The sequence below is a fragment of the Hylobates moloch genome, unplaced genomic scaffold, assembly GCF_009828535.3.
Source record: "Hylobates moloch isolate HMO894 unplaced genomic scaffold, HMol_V3 SCAFFOLD_2, whole genome shotgun sequence".
NCBI classification, from domain to species: Eukaryota; Metazoa; Chordata; class Mammalia; order Primates; family Hylobatidae; genus Hylobates; species Hylobates moloch.
The window spans coordinates 23,787,898-23,808,774 of NW_026652277.1; the positions used below are offsets into that span (position 1 = coordinate 23,787,898).

Below are 20,877 nucleotides of genomic sequence, written 5' to 3' on the forward strand. Positions count from 1 at the left end.
AGCATTAGGAGATATACCTAATGCTAAATGACGAGTTAATGGGTGCAGCAAAACAACGTGCCACATGGATACATATGTGACAACCTGCACATTGTGGACATGTACCCTAAAACCTAAAGTATAATAATAAAAAAAAAAGAAAATGTGGCACATATACACCATGCAATACTATGCAGCCATAAAAAATGATGAGTTCATGTCCTTTGTAGGGACATGAATGAAACTGGAAATCATCATTCTCAAGGTTGAAAAACCAAACACTGCATGTTCTCACTCATAGGTGAGAATTGAACAATGAGAACACATGGACACAGGAAGGGGAACATCACACTCCGGGGACTGTTGTGGGGGGGGGGGAGGAGGGAGGGATAGCATTAGGAGATACACCTAATGCTAAATGACGAGTTAATGAGTGCAGCACACCAACATGGCACATGGATACATATGTAACAAACCTGCACATTGTGCACATGTACCCTAAAACTTAAAGTACAATAATAAAAATAAAAATAAATAAAAAATAAAAAAATAAAGTCTATAATAATTTAGTGGTCTGAAGAAGAAATGTCTCTAAAAAATATGTGCCAGTAAAACAGAAAACTATGTATGAGTTTAAGGTGGAAGTAAATACTCGAAAGAACACATGTTCCCATTCTAGTTGGAGGTAAACCTGTACTACGTAAAACACTTTTTTTGAGAAGTAGAGTGGATGTATCATCACCTAAATACCTAGGATCCCTATTTTTCAAGTAAAACAGTAGATTTTCAATTGTTAATACTATTTGCAATGTAGTTTTCTGCAGTTTTGGAGACCTATTAAGAAACTGTGGTACCAAATTCAGTTTCCTTGTAAGTGTGGGGTTTGAGTATGTGTGTCATTGGCACTATGAGCCAAGTTCATCATGCGATTTAGGGAGTAGGCAGTAGAATTTAAGCTTCTATCCTAGTTGTACAAGAGAAAAACGGGATATCCCGCTTCCTCCCTGGGAGATTGTGAACATCGATAATGTTTGCTTGTGCCTGAGCACATCAGAAAGAAGACCCACATCAGACGTGTGGTGACCACTGAGGTTTTGCTGTGCTCCTAGAGAATGGCTCTTACAGCAGACTGTCTTCTTTACCTTTAAAAGAGTAGCAAACTTGTGGAGTTTAAAATATAATAATTCCATATTCAGTTTACAGTTGAAAAAGTAGAGGAAAGAAAACCTGATAAAGGTGTCCTCTATTCAGAAGTTAACATGGAAGAATGGTGGCTTCTGAGGGGAGGCAGTCATGACTACCTCTGTGCTGCTTCTGCTCAATGGTGATGATAGAATGTTTTCTCTCTCCTCAGCTATTTCCAATTATGCCAGCCGATGCTGCCAACACTGTGGATTTGAAATATAACACTAAAACCAGATTTAAACTCTATTTGATTCACTTGGCTGCGGAACTGCTGTGTTTATCTACGTTGAACCAGCTTAGGCCAATGCTTGTCTGCAAATACACTAAATTGTGAACCTTGAAATGAGTAGGACTTGTTAAAACATGTTGACACCTGTCAGTGGCCCCCATGTCCAATCAGTTAACTAGTCTTGTTGATTTTTACTTGAGAAATGTCTCCTGAATCTAGAACTCTCCCTGTGCCTCCACTAGCACAACCTTAATTCAAAGCTTTACCATCTCTCTTTTGGACCAAGGCAAATACTTCCTAAGAATCCCAAACACCCTGTGTTCTCAGAGTTCCACAAAACAGAGCACACTTCATGTCTCCACTCCTTGTTACACTGATGACAGAATCCAGCCCAAACGCCTGAGTGTGGTTAACCAGCCTTTTAAAATCTCTTTCCTGCTATTTTCTATCTCCACTCCCCACATGTTCTTACCACCCTGAACTCTTTTCTCTGACAGAGTGGTGTTTTCTTACAACTGGGCATGTGCATCCCTTCTCCCCGGCCTGCTTCGCTCCTCCTCCCTCCATCCCCTTATTCCTGGATGTCTTTCAAGAGCCAGTTCCAATAGCATCTTTTCAACTCCAGCTCTCCCACCTCTTTCTGCTCTGTACTCCCACAACACAGTATTTAGTCCACTGATTGTGATTATATTTACATGTCCCTCCTCCAAACTCGGAGTACATCGCCTGGCTGATGGTGAGCCAGAAATGCTTAGAGAATGAAGCTTGCTTGTCCTCATATTTCTACAGCAATGAATAGATTAATCAGAAAAGGTTTTGTTATATTTCATGAATAAAAATAAACTTATCTATTCTTTCCTGGGGTAGAAGTCATAACCTCGTTCTTATTCCAGGCACTCGGGCTGCCAAGAATTCCCAGCGTTTGCTAGTTTTCCACTTTTTTCTACCTCAAGCAGAATTTAATTTTGTTTTCATGATTGTCATCTTTTAAAAACTATTCCTGCCTTAGTTTTTTCCAGTTCAAAGCAAGTATAATTTACAATTCCAGTAAATAAAAGACCATGATTGGGTTACTCCAGGCCTATGAATATATCTGTCTTTTCCAGCTGTATTTCCATTGCTGTTATGTAGATTGAAATTCAATATTTTCCTGAATGTCATTCATTGTGCCTCTCTTTGTTTTTAGTTTGGTTTTATCATTTAATTGAAATAGACAATAGAGCATAGGGAAAAAGCTAAAACCTTAGTTACTTAAACAGAAGTAGATTTGAGGAGACTTAAACTGGTATAGGCCAAAACCCACATTAAAGGCTTTTTACAAATTAAAGGGTGGTTCCTGCAAACTCTGAATGTAAAGCTGTTTGAACAGGGGCTAATTTGAAGTTTGCCACGGAAATTTAGAAATCCTTTGGTAGGAAGTTGATAACATTCCAACAATGCCCTAAAATAAATGTTCTAATTACTAACAACACTAATAAATAAAAACTTTATTAGCACCCTTAAGTACTCATTTATATAATTAACCTTAGGATTAATTACATACAACTAATTCAAAAGATCTTTTCAAATATTCTTACTTATTTATTAAAGTAGGGCTTATAAAGATCTGACTATTGGACTCTAGACCAAACCAGGACAAGAGTCCCCAGAAGGCCTTCTATAGAGCTGTCACTCACTATTCACTTCCCTATGACTGCTAATTTTACCATCTTTCCTTTCCATTGACCCTAACCTTGCTGGAGCAACAAAGTTTTATCTTCAAATAGTTACCAGCCAGCCATTGATACTGTCACCTGAACAATAAATATGTCTACTAAATATTAGATTGTTGAGCTTGGTTTAGTTGGAAACAGCAATGTGCCATTGAAAAATAATTTTTAATTCAAATAGCCATTAATTTTTATTGCTACCTATCCTTTAGTTAATACTAGTTAGCTTTTTTAATGCTAAAGATAAAAAAAATTAATACCCCAATTTTAATTTTAAAGGCTGATGTTCAAATAAACCTTTCTTTCACTTGTAATTTTTTTGACTTAGAAAAGAAGTATGGCTTCTAAATTTTGGAAATATTATACTATCTGTGTTTACTAAGGTAGCCCACTTTGTTCTGCAAATTTAACCCATATTTTCAGTGAAGAGGGTCCAATTCGGAAGGAAGAGTGGGATTTCAGTCAGGGCAGAAGAAAACACCTGCTGTTAATCCAAGTGCACAAGTGGGGACTGGAGCGTCCGAAGCAGCCGCTGCAGCTGTGCATGGAGGTTGACCTCGGCTTTGCTTCTGTCCTAAGCTGGCAGGTGCCAGGACGCCATACTGTCTGCTCAGAAACACCCTCTTTTGAGGCAGCAATATTTATTGCTCAATTGTGGATGCAAATTAAGCATCCTAGCTCAGGGCACGTTGGCTAAAGAACTCTAGTTGACACGTGGATTTGGCATGAGTAATTGGACTTTGAGGAAAAGGGTCGTCTCTGTTCCTCACTGTCAAATAACTTCACAAAAACTTTGTCCTTAAAGATGCTGTGTAACCTAACAAGGTGCCTTTAGAGGGCTGGTACAGTGGGAGATGTGGCCTCTGAAATCTCACTGGCAAATGCAAAGGAAAGTTTAAAGAGAAACCTGGGAAGGGGGTGGATATGGAGGCTGGGGAGGTGTCCATAGTAACAGTTGACCTTGATGTAGCTGAATTTTCTAGAGGTCATTTTTTCTTAATCCTAGTATGTGGAAACTGTTTGCCTTAGACACCAGGCTGTTTAGCTTCTCCAGGACAGGGACCATGTCTTTCTAAATCAGCCTTTCCCAACATATATGTTCCACCAGTGCTTACAGTGTTGCCACGCTGTATAGACATTCAACAAATGTGTGTAAAAATCAAAATAAAGTTAACTAACATGCTACTTAAGTCAAGACTAGAATCTCAATTGTATTTTTTAAATTTGGTGATAGCCTCTCATTATTCTTTTCTTTGGCTTTCATCTGCCCCACCACAAATAAAATCCTACTTGTATAACCTTAGTAAGCATTTTGCATGTGTTAAAAATAATTGAATAAAGTCCTTAAACTTAATTTTCCAGAGATGAACACACAGACTGTACTCACTAATTACTACTTGATTCATGGAAAATAATAAAAATGTTAAAAATTTATTGAAAACAAAAATAATTTTTTCTCTTTCCTCTTTTAACTGGCAAAATGATTTTGAGGGTAAGAGATAAAAAGATTTTATAAAGTTGATTCCATTATCTTAGTCCCCTCTGCCCCTCCTCACTCCTCCTCAATTCCCCTTTCTCTCATTTTGAACTTGAGACATTGGGACCAGTGTCTGTGACACCGTGGAAAATGCAGTGGGGAGGCATTTTAGGTGGCCCTTGTTGAAGGCGGGCACCAGATAGGTATCCTTCTTTCTAAGACTCTAGTTCCAGAGCTGTGTTCCAATACTTTGTGTCAAAACCTCTGCATTTAAAGTCACACATACTGGGTTAAAGTCCTGGCTAACTCACAAGAAGCCTAACATTGATAGTCTTTGAGTTTCATTTTTGGCATCTATAAAAGGATTATCATAATACTTATCTTGTTGGATTGTGGAAAAGATTAAATGCAATAACAGGTGAAAAAGTTTCTTGTCAATGGTAAAAGACCCAAAGTATAGGACATGATGTAGTTATTAGAGATTTAATGATAATTTCACAGCTGTTACCAGAAGGGCCACACTGAGAATGGGAATTTGGTGCAGTTACTCTGTAGCTGGTACTTAGCAGAAGGAAATGTTTTGGAAGGTGGAGCATTGCTACATTCCCACCTGCAGTGACATAGCAGCATCCACTGGCACCTAGGATGGGGTACTTTGCTAGAACCTGGGCCTGTTTCCAGTCCAGCCTTGTCCTTTTTCCTCAGCCCTGCTGAAAATGGAGGTGAGAGAAGGTGACTCTGAAATGCTGCAGCTCCTCAGGTGGGCTGAAACCAAAACATGACTTTATCTTTAAGAGCTAGAAAATATAACATATCAGTGCCTCTAGAATTAGTATTTCTGTTCAAAGGTAAAGAAAATCTCAATGAGGCCCAGGAATAGACAGCTGCCCAACAAAATAGAAATTCCTGTAAAGAGCCACATACATAGCATCACTTAACTTATGACAAAGGTAATACTGTACTATAATGGGGAAAAGGTACATTTTCAAGAAATGGTGTTTGGTTAATTTGATATCCACATTTTAAAAAAATATCTTGACTTTTACCTCACATCATACACAATCAGTTCTAAATAAATTCAGATTTAAATATGGAAGATAAAATAATGAAGCTTTTGGCTTTTAAAATAAACTTTAGCTAAAAAAAAGCTTCTAAAATAAAATGGAAAGCCCTCTTTATGACATTGAAGTAGGCAAAGATTTCTTAAGTGGAATATAAAAAGGGACAACTATAAAGAATAAAAAATGTTAAATTGAGTTTTATTAAAATTAAGAACTCAGAGGTGTTCATCAAAAACACCTCTAAGAGAATGTAAAGGCAGTAAACAAAGTGGGAAAATATATTTGCAGTAAATATATCTGACAAAAGACTCATTCAAAATATATAAATAACTCTACATCTACCTACATACATATGTACAATGTATAATATATAACAGATAAAGAAGTCTAGCAAATCAACAGGACAATTCAGTAGGCCAAGGACAAAAGGTATGAAGAGACACTTTATGAAAAAGGATGCAAAATGGTCAATAAATGTATTAAAAGAGAGTTCAATTTACTAATCGCTAGGTAAGTACATACTAAAACATGATGTGAAATTACTACATCACCACCAGAATGCCTAAAATGAAAAAGATAGAAAATATCAAGTATTGGTAATGTGGGGCAACCAAAATTCTATACATCGCTGATGGAGCTTAAATTGTTAAGAATTATTTTGAAAAACCATTTGGCAGCATCTACTAAAACCGAATATATGTATAGTCTATAACCTAACAGTTCCTTTTCTAGATATACACCCAGCAGAAATGAATATACATTTTCATAAAAGACGTGAATTACTATGTTCATAGCACTTTTTTTTGAGACAGTCTTGCTCTGTTGTCCAGGTGGGAGTGCAGGGGCACAGTCTCAGCTCACCTCAACCTCCACCTCCCGGGTTCAAGCGATTCTCCTGCCTCAGCCTCCCAAGTAGCTGGGATCACAGGCATGCACCACCACACCCAGCTAATTTTTGTATTTTTAGTAGAGATGTGGTTTCAACCATGTTGGCCAGGCTGGTCTTGAACTCCTGACCTAAGGTGATCCACCCGCTTTGGCCTCCCCAAGTGCTGGGATTACAGGTGCAAGCCACTGCGCCTGGCCATAGCGTTTTTTTTTATAATAGCCAAGACCTAGAAACTCCTGGAAACAAATGGCTGCCAACAGTAGAATGAATAAGTAAATGATGATATAGTCATACAGTGGAGTATTATAAAGCAGTAAGAACAATCTACAACTACACACAAAATTATGGATGAATTTCACACTAATTAAGCAAAAGAGGCCAGACTCTATGATTTTATGTACATAAAGTACAAAAACAGTCAAGCTAATCTGTATTGTCAGGGGTCAGAATAGTGGTTACTGTTGGTAGAGGGTAGTGAGAAGGAAATGTCCCAACAGGAGCTTCTAACTTGGAGGTAATGTCCTATTTCTTTAACTGGGTTCTACTTGCATACATGTGTTGAGTTTGTGAAAATTTATTCAGCATATTATGTACTTATGACATGATATGTACAGGTATATATGCACAAGCATATATGCTTATATGCTTCACATTCTAATATGATTATAGTTTAGAAACCAAAATTTCTTGAGAAACCTCATTGACAGCTATCTCTGTATTCTTTGAATGAATCTTTTAACTAACCTGGCTGATCTATTCAGTTTACAATATCTTTTTTTAATTAAAATTTTTTTCTCTTACTTTTTTTCAGGGCCCTCCTGGTCCAAAAGGCGATAAGGTAAGAAAATGCATACCAGAAATAAAGTTAGTGGAGATCCATATTGGCATGACCTACACTGTGTTACATTTTGATCTTTTTAATGAACATCATGTATACATTTTGGCTAAAACTATTATCTCATCTTTCTATTCTACAGGGAGAACAAGGTGATCAGGGACCTAGGGTAAGTTGTGCTTTACCCATCTTGGGCATAAAATTAGTTTCTAACTCCAAGTTTATTGAATGAAAGTACCCCAGCTTCATAATTGCCTTTGTGCCACATGATTCAGTAATAGCTGGCAAAAATACCATACCACTTGTAAGTGAAAAAACCTAATTAACAATTTGGATGTATTCTGTTGCATTATCTTTACTTGATACCTATAAATAGAAAATTCTACAATAATTAGACATACTGAGTAAGGGCCAGAATCACTTCTAAGAGTCAACAGCAGCCACCTTTCCAGTGACTATTGGGTCCTTCAGATTTGCATGAATTGTTTCGCAACATAGAGGCCATATGGATTTCTATTGAATTTGACCTTTTGCTGCAGTTAAACCTTACGTGCTATTGCATACATGTTTTTTTTTCACAGATAAAATTATCAGTGCATTTTACACATGTGTTCTTTGCCATAAGTTTGCATAATACTTATTTGAATTTCTAGTTTTTATAGATTTTTAAGCAGATAAAAGGTGTAATACAATTTAGCATTGCAGGGAGGAGGGAGCATTCTTTTAAGCTTCTCAGATGTGGCCCTTTTAACCGTTATAACACAATGGTGAATGCTTTGTTGTTACCTTGGTAGTGCCAAGTCCTCTACTTCACATCTGTGCCTTATTACCCAAATGTTCAGACATACTGTTTCAATGATGTAGTGGCTCCGTTCAACATACCTCTCAATTTTCTCATGTCACTATGCACAAAAGCAAGTATTTGGTTGAATAGAGTAATTTTTTACAGTGGAAAGGCTCATTTAAAACTTTCAGGTTTAAAAAAGAAACTATGTAGGTCTTTCTGTAAAATTCACTGTGCTTAGTTACTTATTAAATGCATTTATACTGCATAGAGATATTTTTGCAAAAGATGCAGTTGATGCAAACTTGAAAGGTTTGTAGTTGTATTATCTCCTCATGTTTCTTAAACTAGATAAAAGTTATGCTATGATTTATTATACTTTCCCTTTTGTTCTTCAGCCACTTCTTCATATAGAAATACTGATTATGCTTCACAGCATTTTGTTTCTCGTGGCAGTTACTCTGGCTGATGACTAGCTTCAAGCCAAATGCTCATTTTAGGAGATTAAACACCACGTTATCCACTGTCATGGATGTGAATAAAATAAGACTCTCATAACCTTAAGTGATTAGAATACAGCCATTTGCTCTGTATGTGGTGATTATTTCACATGACATGTCTCCTCATATCGAGTATCATTTCTTTCTACACACAATATCAAAATCACTCAACTTCCCCTTTCCAGGTAAGAGGGAAACTGTTTCCATTCTGAGAAATCTTCTTTTGGCAAAGGAAGTGAAGGGTGGTTCACAGCTTAGCTGTCATCAGTATGCATGCAGTCCTCATTTTCAAAAAGGTGTGTTAGCTTTCATCGTTACAAAGAGTGATGATTGATTATAAAGCTAGGCCAAATTTTCAGGATGAAACCTGAAACCATCTGAAATTCACCTGGTTTCATGTTGCATTACAAACTAAGACTTGGACCAGGTTCCTTGAAAGTTTGGCCAAAGTTCATGAACTACTTCGACAAATCCAGACTGCCTTTCATACAGATTTCAACCAGTTTTCACACTGAATGGGGCCAAGTTTCACTCAATTCAGAGCACATTTAGCATTTCAGGTGGAAAGTGGCAAAAAGTGATTTCATTTTCCTTTGTATTTTGTTTGTATTGAAGGAATTTGGATTGAATTCCTAGTACAGGATGAATCTTCATGGGTACGAATCTAAGTGTCCTGGAAAGTAGAGGTGAAAGAGAATGAGAACCCACTGACTTGCCTGTCTTTTCTCAGATTCCAAGCAGGTCTCATTCAGTGCTCTTAGAATTTTATAAACATTACTATCTAGTAAGATAGTATTAGCTACATATTAGGAAATTGATCATATCAAGATAGTAGGATGAAGGCTCTAATTTCAAAAAATATCAAAAGTAAGAAGTGGAAAAGTCTCCAATTTTAATGAAAATTAATTTTACCCACATTCTCTATTTAGGCACAGTATTCCTGCTGATGACCAAAGGCTCTCTTTTTTTTAATGTAGAGTTTGTATTCCAGTACCCTGTCCATTTTCATCCTGTTGAAGATTTTGAATTACGCTTTTTACCATTTGTTTCCAATAGTTTATTTCTTCCCATAATTAACAATATGAACTCCAAACTCCATCATGTCAGCTCTTTGTCAGGTGAATTTCCATTATGAGACCGATATCATTTTCTTGAATATTTGGAAGTTTTATCTCTTTGACTCCCCAAGTGTCCAGTGGGAATAAATTAAGCCATAAGAGGTAAATCAAAGCTGGAAAAACTTGAGGATCATATAGAAATTAAGAATGTGAGACTATTTTAAGTATTTGGACATATATTCAGCAGTGTATATTGAGCAGCTACCATCTTTAAGATACTGTGCTTAATACTATAGACACAATAAATGTGTCCACTTATCTCTCTTTTCTACTAACCACCAAATTCAACTTACTTTCATGTTGTTGGTTACTTCAGTGGCTTTCCAATTAATCTATTTCCACTCTTAACCTTGTATAATCCATTTTATACATAGCAGGCAGAGAGATCACTTGACATTGTAAATTAGATCATGTTACTCCTGTGTAAAATTTTAGAATGAAATCCAACCTGCTGTGCTTAGCTCTTGCCCATCCCCACCAGCTCATCTCACACTAGTCTTCCCTCCACCTACGACACTCAGCCACACACTGTCCTCCATGTCCTCTTCAGACACACTGCACTTTCACCCAACTCAACAGCTTTCCATTTGCCCTCTTCTGGTCTTCTTGTGATTGAGTTCTTATCATTGAAACTTCATCTCAAATATCACCTCCTCTGACAGAACTTCTCTAACTACTCAATCTAAACCAGAGATTATTCTATCTTGTTTATGTATTTACTTGCTCATTATCTATAAAATATGCCCCCCTCCCTCCTTAGATCCTATATTCCATAAAAGCAAGGTTCTTCTCTGTCTTGTTCATACTCCTTCACATAGAATAGTGAAGATCCAATAAATATTTGTTGAATGTATGAATAAAATATTGTTATATCATTATGGCCCTCAAGAAGCTGATAATCTCATGCGTACCTGAGTAAGAAAACTGTGTGGTTATATGTTATATATATGCCTCAAATAGATATACCAAGAGGTGCTAGAAAAGTGAAAATTCTTTCATTTTAAATGAGCACTGGCAGCTGTGGAAGAGGTGACACTTGAGCTAGAACTTGATAAATGGGTAATCTTTAGGAGGATACGCTGAAGAGCAAGACATTACATATTCCAGGAAGAGGAAATAGTATAAACAATATTATCCAAGTAGAAAATGGCAGGATTTAGTTAAGGAACAATAATATTCCATTTGTGATTTTTAAAAATGTGATATACACAATGGAATACTATTTAAGCTTAAAAAGAAGGGAATCTTTTCATTTGCAACAGCATGGATGAACCTGAAGGACATTATGTTAAGTGAAGTAAGGCAGGCACAAAAAGATAAATAACTGCATGATCTCACTTACATGTGGAATTTTTAAAAGTTGAATACATGGAAGTAGAGCATTTCATGGTGGTGACACATGGCTGGTGGGGAGGGTTTTGGTAGATGTTGGTCAAAGGATACAAACTTTCAGTTAGATAAGAGGAATAAGTTCAAGAGATCTACTGTAGAGCAACGTGACCACAGTTAATAACAATATATTGTATTCTTGAAAATTGCTGAGAGTACATTGTGTTCTCACCAAAAAAGATAAGGATGTGAGGTAATACAAATGTTAATTAGCCTGGTATAGCCATCGCATGAGGTATACATATTTCAAAACAACATATGTAACAATATATATATAATTTGTATTTGTCAATTAAAAGTAAGTTTTTAAAAGGACCCTAAAAAATAATATTCCATTTGCCAATAAATAGTTTAAGTAAAATATTGTGTCATATAGACTGAAAATTTTGGATTGCAGTTATATTATGGAGCATTTTGAATGTCTACTGTGGTAGGCATTAGAGAGCCATTGAGAATTTTGAGTAATCTGTGCTTATCTTATTTTGAGACTGTCTGTGCTTATTACCAAATATTCTTTATAAAACTATTTTTGAGGCTGGACGCAGTGGCTCACCCCTGTAATCCCAGCACTTTGGGAGGCTGAGGTAGGCAGATCACCTGAGGTCAGGAGTTCGAGACCAGCCTGGCCATCATAGTGAAACCCCATCTCTACTAAAAATACAAAGAGTAGCCAGACGTGGTGGTGAGTGCCTGTAATCCCAGCTACTTGGGAGGCTGAGGCAGGAGAATCACTTGAACCTGGTAGGTGGAGATTGCAGTGAGCCAAGATAGCACCATTGCACTCCAGCCTGGGCAACAGAGTGAGACTCAGGCTCAAAATAATTATTTTATATATATATATGGTGGTAGTATCTGCTGTAGAATACAACTGGAAGAGACTGAAAGCAGGGTGACCAAATAGACCAGGAAACTACGTCACTCATTTAGGACAAAGTCATAAGAATCTAGTCTATACAGACAATGTCCAGTCCTCAGTGGAGAGGTAAGCGGAAAGGATGAGCTGACTTAGCATGGAACATCAGGTATCATTGGAGGCAAGGACACATACTGAGTAGAAAGATCAGTGTCAGAGTGAGAATTTCAGCGGGGGAGTTAGGGAGAGAGGTGGAGTGGGAGGTGGTAAGTTGATGAACCAAGAAAGATTCCAAAGTGGTCACCAAAATACGGACAAAAACTCCAATTTCACCATGTAAGCTAGGATATGAGTTTATTTTTCTCACATAAAAAGAAGTTTGGAGAAGGCAGTTGATAGTGTTATTTATATAATTAAATGGTGTTACTGTTGATTAAATGATGTTACTAAGTCTGTGAATCTCTTGACCTGGTCTCATGATTGCAAGAAGGCTGCTTCAAGTCCAACCGTTGCATCTAGGCGTGTATCAGCAGGAAGGATAGAGAGAGAAGAGTCTGAATCAAGAAAGCAACATTTTCCCTATGAACTTCTTAGCAGACTTCTGGTCATGTCTCATTGGCTAGGTTGTGTCACACAGTCATCCAAGAGCTGGAAGGGACAAGGGAAATAGGGCTGAAAGGGAAGTTAGGTCATCCAACCAATAAGGTTTATCACAAGTGCCAAGCAAACACCTGAGTGGACAAAGAGGGAAATCAGGGCTGACACTGATAGAGGAGCATTTGGCGAGAGAGAAGTCAAGAGGGTGAAAGATGGATCCCGTCCCTATTTAACTTACACTGAGGACCTGTGACCGTGGGTGGAGTTGTAGTCAGGTTAAAGATTTTTTAAAAAGCAGTCAGGAAGTGAAATGGAAAGATGCTGAGGTGAAAATTCAAGACCAGTCTTGAAGCCAGTTGGATGTAGGGGATGAAGTTGAAAAAGAAGATAAAGATAGGGCTAAAGTTTCTGGCTTTATGCTTGATAAAATAGGTCAGAAGACATTGGGAGGATAAGTGAGAAGATAGATTTTAATTATGTTGAATTCGTGATCTTGATGAGATATTTCATTGGAATAGTGTAACGCACAGAAACATGAAACTAGAATTCTAGGCAGTGCCATAACTGGAGGTAACTGTCACATAGCTGAACTATCACAGAGGGAGAATTGAAATCCTAGAATTAGAACCATGTTAGGCAAAAGAGTAAGAAGAGTACTGCCCTAGAATAGAGCCTTTAAAAATACTCACACTTGGCCGGGAGCGGTGGGTCACGCTTGTAATCCCAGCACTTTGGGAGGCCGAGGCGGGCGGATCACGAGGTCAGGAGATCGAGACCACGGTGAAACCCCGTCTCTACTAGAAATACAAAAAAAAAATTAGCCGGGCGTAGTGGCGGGCGCCTGTAGTCCCAGCTACTCGGAGAGGCTGAGGCAGGAGAATGGCATGAACCCGGGAGGCGGAGCTTGCAGTGAGCCGAGATTGTGCCACTGCACTCCAGCCTGGGTGACAGAGCAAGACTCCGTCTCAAAAAAAATAAAATAAAATAAAAATAAAAAAATAAAAATACTCACACTTACAGAGTGAGATGAGGAAGGAAGGAGTGTCAGCAAAAGAGAAAGCATTTAAAGGTAGAAGCAGGACACTGCAATGTGTGAACACCATACACAAAACTACTTAAAAAAAAAAAAAGAGTGGCCAATATAATGTTCTCAATAAAAAGAGAGCCTCAGGGATGAGATCTTTAAAAAGCTTTTGGATTTGCTGTTTTGGAGTCATGGGCTATTAAAGGAATATCTTTTGTTAAGTAGTGAGAGTGGAAGTCAGATTGCAAGAAGGTAAAAGGTAAATGGTAGGAAAGTTGACTGTCTTTGAATACAGTTGATGGCATATGATTTAATGCAGGAGAAAGTGGGCTAACTTTTCAGCATTAACTTTCTTTCAGTGTACATTGAACCAATTTCAGGCCTACAGTTTTAGGTATAATATAACAACCACAAATATCATTTGGTTTTATTCTACGAGGCACTGAGTGTTAGATTTCCACAAATGAATGCATCCTGACATAAGAATTGCACTTCCCGCCTTGATTCTTGGGGAGATGTCATTGCAGATTTGCCACTAATCTTTAATTCATTCTTCCAAACACTGCATTTCATTAGGCCTTTAGGCTTAGGGTCAGGATGGTGCTTTATCTGTGCTCTCAGTCACCACACATCGAGTAGCCAGGCGCAAAGAGATAATTGATTCTCTTTATTTCATCCTCATAGCATTGTATTGCAAAGTTTTGAGGCTATGACTTTACCTTGTATTTAAGTAGAGATTTCATGACCTGCTGAAAGGAAGTTGTCCGGGATTCTTAGGTTGAATAAGAAAGTTGGACTAGGAAATAAGACCTCATGTAATAATTATAATTGCTGATAGCTTAGTCTTAACAACTTGCTGGATACTTTTCTAGGTAAGTTGCACACAGCATCTCTAAGCCTTACTATAGTGCAGAGAGATAGATTATCAGGGAGGAAAAACAGGAAAAGTAGATGCAGTCGAGTTAAATGATTATCCACATGGGCTGAAGTCAGGCTGGACAGGGATCAAATTCTAACTCTACCACTATTTCTATGATTATGATCAGGATTAATAAAGTAATATATGAAATATCTGTAATAAGCTCTCAACAAACCGTATCTGATTTTTCTTCCCATATTTCTTATGAGGAATATGGGGTAAAGTAACTTGCCCAAGTTGACATAATTTGTATGTGGTAGAAATGGGATTCAAACCTGACTTTCTCAGCTTCTAGTTTGTGCTGTTTTCAGTGAACAAGACTGCTTCCCTATCAATAAGGTAGTTGTTATAAAGTCATCGACATTAATGTGAAATGATAGGGGTTACAGAAATATCTGTGTTTGAAATAATAACAATAAGGATACTTTTATTGAGTTCCTAAAATACGCCAATCACTCTATGATGTCACACCTTATTGCAACAACCCTATGAAATACTTACTTTTATTATTCTCATTTAGTGGATGAGGAAACCAAGACTTAGAAAATTTAAATATTTTGTCCAAAATAATAATCACTCACTGGCAGAACCAGAATTTGAACCTAGTATTTACAGATTACATTTTCCATGTATTGTCTCATTTATCTTCTAAAGTAATGCTGTAAGTTAGTAGAACACGTGTTAATATAACTTTTCTTCCTTTCTCTTTCTCTTTCTTTCTTTCTTTCTTTCTTTTTCTTTCTCTCCTTCCTTCCTTCCTTCTTTCCTTTCTTTCTTTCTTTTTTTTCTTTTCTTTCTTTCCTCTCTTTCTTTCTTTCTCTTTTTCTTTTTCTCTATTTCTCTCTTTCTTTCTCTCTTTCCTTTTTCCCTTCACTTCCCTTCCCTTCCTTCCTCTTCTTCCTTTCTTTTCTTTTTTTCCTTTTCTTTTGTCTTTTCTTTCTTTTCTTTTAAGACAAGGTCTCACTCTGTTGCCCAGGCTGGAATGCAGTGCCACAATCATGGCTCACTGCAGCCTCAACCTCCCAAGGCTCAGGTGATCCTCCTGCCTTAGTCTCCTGAATAGCCAGGACTACAGGCACACACTACCATGCCCAGCTATTTTTTTTATTTTTTATTTTTAGTAGAGACAGGGTTTCATCATGTTGCCCAGGCTTGTCTTGAACTCCTGGACTCAAGTGATCTGCCTACCTCAGCCACCCTGAGTGTTGGGATTACAGGTGCGAGCCACTGTGCATGGCCAACTTTATTATTACTAATTTTTTCTCATGAGGATTGAACTCAAGCAGATTAAGTGACTTGTTCAAGTTCTTTCACATACATTTACCAAAAGACAGTGTTGGGACTCAACGCCAATTTCCAATCCTGCTGTCTTTCCACAGCCTCCAAATGGCTGCTAGGAACCCTTTCAACTTGAAAATCCCAGGCCTCTGTGAATAAGATTGAAAAAGCTGGGGAACACAAGCACAAATAGGTGGATATTTTTTCTTTGCAATTATGATAGACTGTTTATGCAGGCCATGCACTCTCAGCCCAACAGAAAACAAATGAATGGATGAATGCCGTATAGTAATACCCCCCAAAACATAAGTGAATGAATGATTGCCACATGGTAATACTCTAGAACCTGTCTGTCACTGAGTAATTCCTTAGAACTCACTATATGGAGCAGAGAGGCAATGTTGGCCCCCCTCCAAGGATTGTAAGAACACCCAATTACCTTGTTATAATACAGATTTTACTTCTCAACTCAATAGCACCTATTCAAAAATTGTATATATTATCATACCAGTCTTAAACATTTTTTAAAAGAAAATTGCATATCAAGATCTTGCTTATACTTGCTATTAGTAATTGTTTCTTCAGGATAACCAGATGGATGAAGTTTGTTTTCTGCTCTTCGTAATGCTGAGTTTGCATAACCTATAAGCTATGTTGTCGATTCCACTTTTATTCTAAGTTTCTCTTTTCAAAAAAAATGAACTTCACTTCTTTATCAGTAACAGAACCTCAGTGTCAACTGTAAAAGTCTCAAGATTTTTAATGCTTCTCCCGTTGTCATCTACACCCACTACCGCTACCGCTGTCTCTCTTCATCATTAAAGAGGGCTTTTTGTTTGCCCACTTCATAAGGGCCTCTGCCCTCATCATGAACCATAGCCCTGGAATCACAGTGACACCCAGGGCTTTGATGATAATGGCTCATATTTCTTTTCTATATCTTAGTGACTTAAAAACATAGCCTTAAAAATAAGCAAAGCTGTTTTAATGTTTAATAATGACTTTTTAAAATGGAATACCATGTTTTTCTGAAATTGTGGCAAATTTATTAATCAAACATAGGCAATAAAATGAACAAACATCATGAAGTTATCTTTTGATTATATATTAATCTCCTAATCAGTTGGTTACCATCACCTTGCCAAATAACACAGAGTCCTGATAAATAGGAGATTTAGTGGTTATTGGTCTCGACATCATCAGCCAACAGCTGGTTTTAAATGAGTCCTAAGCTCTCACAGTTTGAATAAAGCCACCCAGGAGCTCTGCTTCACTATTTTCATAAAATTCCTTTCTCCTCCTAGTGTATTCGAGTAAATTTTCATAACAGCTGGGACTATGCAAAACTGATAGCATCTTAAAAACATCTTTGGCAAGACAGATTAAGTTCCAGAAAAGGAAAGCATTTAGAAGTTTATTTTATTATCTTAACCTTTGTTGACTTGAATGATTAAACAGATTTTTTGGCTCTGCTAAAACATTTAGGCCTGGATATTAATTTGATGTTCTTATTTGTTTAACCCTTGCCTTTCTCTGTCGCCTTAATGAATATACTACTCATTGGGTACTGAATGTATTGCCTGAGAAAAGGGAATGGATATAACACAATGGAAAGAAATAAATTATGAGAAAATTATTTTAACACTTTCCAGATTCAGAAGCTGGCATGGAAACAGTAAGCTCATTAAGATTTGCAAATGTTCTTATCATAGTTTCTAATCAGAGTTCTCTTTTGAGTGTTCTCTGTCATACTTCAAACCACCAAAAAGTTGTTGCATTGAATTGAACCCAGGTATATTTGTAAATTTGTCCTAATATGAGTCAATTTAGAAAATAAATTATTTTTTACAAACAATGGTAGATGTGTTGATAATATTTCCTTGGAATTCAGTGTTGTAAACTTTATCTCAGAGTTAGTGGTTGAATGGCTGGGCTCATCAAATATGAAAAAAAGAGAGATTTGGAAAGGATGAGGAATAATGGCTTTACCTATATTATGTCACTTTAAATCTTGTATATATGTCTTTAATGTAAAAGATTATGTAAGTAAATCTATCCCTACTGAATAAATATAGTAATTCAGTTGAGTAAACTTTTACACAAAATATATGAAAGTAAGAAGAAACACTTTGCAAAATGCTCATATTTATAAAATAGTATAGTAGTGGAATGCCTGAGATGTGAGCCTTTAACTGAAAATTCTGTTAATGACCACAGAGATATTAAAATCAAAACCAAAGCCAAAATCCAATCCTAAGCACATCCTCTGACAAGAAATTCTGGAAGATGATACCAACCAGTTTAAATAACCATTGGATTTCCTTTTTGTCCTTCGAGTACAGTGACCATCATATATAAATAATTATTTGATTATTTACATTATTTAATTATTTTAATTAATTTTATTATTTATTTTATTAATTTATTAATTTAAATTATTTACATTATTTAATTATTTAATTAAATTATTTACATTATTTAATTATTATGATATGGAAATAATTATTTACATATGGAGTAAAGAGATTTCATTTGTCCATACTTTTGTGCTCATTGTTTATGTAAGCTGCAATATTCTTCTTACCTTTTCATGTGACATATATCTCTGGATGTATGCCTTATCTTTTCAGGCTTAGGGGCACTATTTCATATTTTTCTTGAAATTAAGTAGAATGACATATTTTAATTGAAAGAAAATATATTTGTGTATATATATTTAATATTATTCCATTATTATTCCATTTATATTTCTTTTGTTTGGATTTTTACAAGTGCTGCTTTTCATAAAATATTGGTTAAATAATGTAAAGACTTCCTTGATAAGTAATATATTAATAATCCTCTCTCAAACATGAAACTATACAGAAGGTTTTATTCTTTGTCTTATATTTAAGCAAGCCTATTTTTTACTTGAATCCAAATGTAAGATTTTTAGATTTATTAATTCATGTAATGTAGAGCTATGAGTTGCACTAATGCCTACAATGGAAGCATATGCTAAAAATGTGAAGGTCGATTTGGGGTTGGTGACTTTCGATATCGTATAGAGAATGTAAGGCTTTTAGTAAATCTACTAAAACCTGTATTTGAAATGGACAAAAAAAAATCCAATTTGTACTTTAGCTGGTAATACCTATGAATAATGAACATATTGTGGATAGAAAATACAGCAATTTATAAACAATTTATACTAACAAAATTGAACATTATTACCACCGTTATTTTTATATCACCCCCAAATGTAGAATTATGGTTGCAACTGGAAATATTTGAAGTGAATTAACCAAATAGAAGTCAAGAAAGTATAAAACAGCAGATTTTAATGATGCATCACGATTTACAGAAGAGACTGGAGGGCAGGATTATATTTTTGATTCTTCCCTTCAGAATGGGTGGAATAATGGCTTATGCATTGACAGATCATGTTCTGGGAGAACAGTTCCTGTAGGTCTGAACGAGTTGGGTCTCTGGAAAGTCATTTAATGCCAGACAGCAGCATCCTTTCATAAGCATACCTGCACTAATGTGTCCAGCAGCCCCCTGTAGCAGACACAGCCTGTAAATCACAACTGGCAAACAAGACTGGCTTTGTAGGAAAAGGATGTCAGTTCCAAGGCCCTACTTCAAATGTAATTCTACAGTGACTTTGGGGGAGTGAGGAAGCTTTGCTTTTCATCTCTTAGAAGCCAGTTAAACTTTGCTTGAAAAACGTTGATATTCAGAGAAGTCTTTATTGATCACTAGTGGGTTTTATTAGCACAAATGAATTATTTAACACAAACATAGAGAGACAAGTAGTAATCATAATAATAATAATAACACTATTGGTTTTACAGTTCCACATACTTCCACGTACTTCCACAACTTCCACATACTTCCACATACTTCCACATACTTCCGGGCATTCTTATCATGCTTTATAAGCTCGTGAATTTAGCGTGAATCTGGTTGTCAAAAGAGTCAATGATGGAAAGGTAGTACCAAAAACCTCCAGTGTAGCATTCCAAACCATCAAAAAACTGGTTACATAGGATACTCTTTTCAGTACAGGTATTTTAGTCAGCTTCAGGCCTAAAGTAATTCCTTATAATTAAGAATTAAGGGCTGGGCACGGTGGCTCACACCTGTAATCCCAGCACTTTGGGAGGCCAAGGTGGGTGGATCATGAGGTTGGGAGATCAAGACCATCCTGGACAACATGGTGAAACACTGTCTCTACTAAAAATACAAAAACTAGATGGGCCTAGCGCCTGTAGTCCCAGCTACTTGGGAGGCTGAGGCAGGAGAATCGCTTGAACCCAGGAGGTGGAGGTTGCAGTGAGTCGAGATCCCACCACTGCACTCCCGCCTGGGGGTCAGAGCGAGACTCCGTCTCAAAAAAAAAAAAAAAAAAAAGAGAGAATTAAGGTAGAGAAATGGTGGTGGGAAAACAAAAAGAGAGAGAAATTGCCGTGGCAGAGTGAGAGTGCTGTCCTGGCTTGAAGCCTGTGGGATGCAATGGGAAATGGCAGGAACTAACTCTAGCATTAGGAAGGGCAAGAGAACAACAGGTGGTAATCTCCGTCTCATTTGCCATGTCTTCAAAAGAACATGTCAGCCTGAATATTCTGTTTATTGGCAGGGGAAGAAAAATCTAAGGGAGATACAATCAAATTTTTAATTAAGAATACATTCAATTGTTTTCAAAAATATTTTTATTCCTTTGGCCTTTCATCAGGCTTATTATTTTTAGAGGCTGAGTTAATTTACTTAGCTAGACTATTTAAATTATGGCCCAATCTTGAAATTTCTTGCCAAAATCTTGACCTTGTCATCATTGAGAGGAAGCAATCACTTTGTGATATTTCTGGGACTGCTAAAGGGAAATTCTTCCACTGGTGAGGTAGGAAGTACAGAATGAGGGAAGTGACTGAGGGAGTGATGCCCAAACACAGAACAGAACAGAACAGAACAGAACAGAACAGAACAGAACAGAACAGAACAGAACAGAACAGGAGAACAGAACAGGAGAACCTTCTGAGATGTGCCTTAGTTTGAAGTTGCATATGCTG

The 20,877-nt window shown here is 36.8% G+C and overlaps 1 protein-coding gene across 1 annotated transcript in view; it reads left to right on the plus strand.

Moving 5' to 3' along the window:
• Positions 1 to 20,877, plus strand: part of COL25A1 (collagen type XXV alpha 1 chain) — a 196,065-nt gene that overhangs the window by 34,966 nt on the left and 140,222 nt on the right. Inside the window, exons 2-3 of the mRNA XM_058432297.1 lie at positions 7,341 to 7,367; positions 7,507 to 7,533. The gene's annotated coding sequence lies outside the window, so the exon portion shown is untranslated. The remainder of the gene's footprint in view (positions 1 to 7,340; positions 7,368 to 7,506; positions 7,534 to 20,877) is intronic.